Here is a 4,365-nt window from a genome sequence, read left to right on the forward strand (position 1 = left end):
ATCAACACATATACCACAGCAAGCACCCTCGTGTATTCCTCCCGTCACTTTGGTTCGCTCTTCGCGAGTAGAGTATATATATATATATATATATATCAACACATATACCACAGCAAGCACCCTCGTGCGAACTCGCGTGTTCAGGGGCGGACTCTGAAAAAAATATAAAGGCAATCCTTTGAAAGCACCGACGCAAGAAAACAATCGCGTGAGTACCTATTCGTTTCTGCGTTGTCAAATAAGATTAGCGTTTATATGCTTTTAGAAGATTTTCTTTCATTATCTTTTTTTTGACTATTTTTCAGAATTTTCGCACGAGGTACGAATTCGGAATCTGTTATCGGTACGATTAAATTTTTTGCATTTTAGTCAATAAACTTATAATGTACAGTTCGATACAAAAATTTTTAGCTGGATCAAATTTCGTATAATGGCGGATTCATAAAGGATATCTGAAAGAACGACGAGTCCACACTGCTCTGGCAGCGAATCTTTGAAAGTTCTCGAAAAAATCTGTCGAGGCTCAAACCGTCGGATTGCGCGGGTAAGGAGTTTCCCGTAAGATAAGCATCTTTATTGTTGATAAACGTATCCGCACAGGTAACAACTGATGCTAACGAGAAGCGTACAGGCTTTTTGTGCTTTATTATTTTTTTTAAACGCCGCCTTGATTGACCCGTGATATATGGATTTTCGCCGAAATCAGTGGATTCCCATGAAAACGACTATTTTATTCGCACTACGTCCTGCGAACGCGTCGCTTTCGTGAGTATCCAGCAAGTCGTACGATAGTGACTTTATTAAAAAAATACGAGGAATTTGTAAAATTAGTTAAAAACTGACCTAAAAAGTTACTAAAAAACCGAGTGAAAATTTTATCGGACAAAACTTCAGAAAATTCGTAAGCTCTTGACACGGCCCTGAATTTGTGGGAAAACAACCCCTAGTCCTCGAAATTACTTTCGCGAGGGTTGCTCCGGGTATCGCTATGCGTTCCACACACGATCGTAGGGCGTGCGTGTACGTATGAGGCTGTTATACGAAGGCGTAATATTTCCCCTGTTCTCCTGTATCGGGACAGGCCATCCCCACTATCTGTATTCCCCTGACGTCATAGCCAATCGGAACACGCCTAATGGGCGGGGCCTCTTCACATCCAACATGGCAGGCTCTTCCGTGCTTCACCAGCCAGGACTTACCTACTTCGCCTGTCCGTTTCTCTCGTCTGGCTGACTCGCTGCCTTTACTCCTGCCGGACGCAGTACGCAGCAGATCACTTTGCACGACTGCCTTTCGATATTCCCACTGCTTATGCACTACGGGCTATTGAAGCACCTTCGCGTTGCTTTTCGTGGCTGTCAATTATTTGATATACTTGTCGCATATGATTTGTCCAGTTGGAAAATATCAAAAATAATTATTTACAATTACGATCAGATCCAAACGGTGCAATAGGTCTGTTGTGCTTCGTGGTCAAACTCTATAAAAATTTACGTCCTTGTAGACAAAGGGTCAATTACACAAGGGTAGGATTTACGCCAAGGTAAAAATGATTACAGAATCCAGCACAGCTTTGGAAATCCTTCTCTACAGTTTACTGCTGCGATATCCGTGGATATCGTAAAGATAGTACCCGTCAGTCACCTGGGTAAATAAGAAAGGACTCTTTTTAACATTTTTTCGTCTTCAAAACAAAAAAATACAATTCCAGAAATATCCACCAAAAAATATCCCGCAATGTATACCAGTCGTCACGTCGAGTCATTTTTTTTTTGCCATCAACGTAGTATCGCGTGTGTTCCGAAAATAGTATTTTTACGGTATTTGCGTAATCTGCATGATAAAATTTTATGCTTGGAGCGCACAAAAATATTTATGCCAAAGAAAATATTTTTTTTTAAATAATCCACACGAGCGTTATCGAGGCTAGTCAAATGATTCAAGGAAATCAGGAATCTTAATTGATACAGTCAAGTCATATTTATACCTATACGTATCTGTATGTTATCTATCGATCTATTGTTAGATAAAAAAATATATATAAAAATTCTCGAATTGTATGTATTTTGACGAATGCTGTACACCGATTATTTATCGACATCGTTCTAAGCCGCATTTACAACCAGCAAGCTGTAAAGGATCGGTTTTATAATCGCCCGCGCTAATCTCACATGTAGATAATAACAACTGCACAACACTTTGCGTTTTGCCTACGTGCCGGCAAATTCATTTGGTCAGACGCTCCGGCATAACTTACGGAGGCTTACGCGCTATCGCAAATTATTTTCCCACTGTGCCCTACGGATTAGGTATGGTATTCTCTCTTATGCCTCTATACCCATCGTAGCCCCCTTTCGCACTCTCTTAACGGGTTACGCACAATTTTTGGTTATCGACGAAGCTCACGAAAGCCACGCACGTGCTGATTGGTATAGCGTGCAATCTCAGGTTCATAGGTTACCAATTAATTTTGACAGCTGTCACGTGGACAGCTGTCAGATTGTATTACGTAACTATAATTTTCTAGATAAATAAAAAATTGACGCTGTCTCGTACGATACACGGGAGCGATGGGCGTGTATGAAAATTTATTTTGAGAACCAAAAAAATTTTTGGAAATTTCAAAAAAATTCCTATACTTCCCATGAGTGCGAGAGAGATGGACATACGTTTACGTATATAAGTCAGAGAAAGACACACATAGTTCTAAGACAATTTTCATGGGTACACTTGGAAATTAACTGTGTTTATTATAACGTGCACCGAAAGATTAATAAGATCTTTAATATCAATTTAATCGACGGATTACGTCGGTGGTATAATTATTTTGTATCTGTCACACAGGTGGTACTGGTATTTAAACAATTTTGAGGTTATATCCTAATTTTACGTTCAGAGATTGTTTCTGGGCTTCAGGCCTTGTATTACTATCTATCGGACACTTCGCTATCTTCAGGGTCCACCTGCTACAGCATCTTCTGGATCTCATCCAGGAGTCCCGTAACCGTTGTATAAGGAGAGCAGAGAGCAGTGCACTGCAGGCCCGAGAATGAGAGAGAAAAAGAGCCATAGACAGTGGAAGAGCGAGAGGGTGAAACTAGAGGGTGGTAAAATCGTAAGAAGGTGTGAAGCGAACCACGTGCTCGCCCACGTCGTATATCACGTCTCTCTTTTTTCTTTTCATTCGCTTTCTCTTATGAGGAATTTCGTAGGATGCCAGTGGTTACGTTATATAGCGTTAACGTCGGCACGTCGAGGAAGGTACTCTATGAATATTCCCCATTTGCCACGGAAACGGGAATGATGAACGACACCCTCAGAGGGTGTACCAACCGCGCGGGCTAAAAGAACCCAGCCCACCCCTGACTGGCAGCCTGGCAAAGAAATGTCTCACGCCTCAATAGTCGGCATGCGAACCGAACATCGGTTTCTTGAACTATTTTCACGTCGAACAACCCTTGTACAACGTGCGTGACGTCAGTCGCCCTTATTTCGACGAGGGGTGGTAGAAACGAGGGGGTGTGACTGATTTTATTTTATAAAAATTAAAAAAAAAAATTTTTAATCTTTTTTAGAAATTTGGTAAAAAAAATTTTTTTCCAAAAAAATCACCTTTCTCTACGTTATTTGTATTTTGAGGAAAAAATGACGGATAAAGCATTTTTTTCGAGTAATACGTAATCGAGTACAGTTCGTACGTTAGATCGATCGAATTTGTCAGCGCGGGATTAATGAAATTCCTTTCGACTTTTTTTTTCACTTTCTCCTTTTTTTTCGTTTAACTATAATGATGCATCTTGGACGATACCGGCAGCTCGTTAGCTGATAGCAGGCTTGGGCTGCGGGTATGGCTCACCCAGAGGATGACTGACGGGCCATAAAACCTTATCGTAACGCGTTCTCATCGTCAGACCTCACCCATGTATCAGCGGAGTGTATACCTACGTACATGTGCCTCTCCCTATACGATATCGTTGACACTCTTTGCTCTTACGCAAATACGAGAAACGGCTGGAGATTTTTTGGTTCTTGTAACCAAGGCGACACGTTGGATATTAGGCCTTGCGTATGAACGACCTAGGTTTGGATTTGTATGAAAAAAAATGTGTTCTAATAGTTTCCATGACGTATCAACGCAAATTGAAAATGAAAAAGGTAGCGAATTTAACGCTGGGACCATATTCACTTCTGGGATAAGGGTTTAACCCGTACGTTCATTCGTTTCGATGAGTACGATGACACTCGGAGGGTCTTGCTATCAATTTATTTCCTACCCTTCTTTAATTTGCCTCGCCGAGCACGAAATCGTCAGATAACCGTCGCAGACCTGGCGCCGCGACGTCGCCACCCCCCCCCCCCTCAGGA

Source organism: Cephus cinctus, unplaced genomic scaffold (assembly GCF_000341935.2).
Source record: "Cephus cinctus unplaced genomic scaffold, Ccin1 Ccin1_scaffold0215, whole genome shotgun sequence".
In the NCBI taxonomy this organism is placed as follows: Eukaryota; Metazoa; Arthropoda; class Insecta; order Hymenoptera; family Cephidae; genus Cephus; species Cephus cinctus.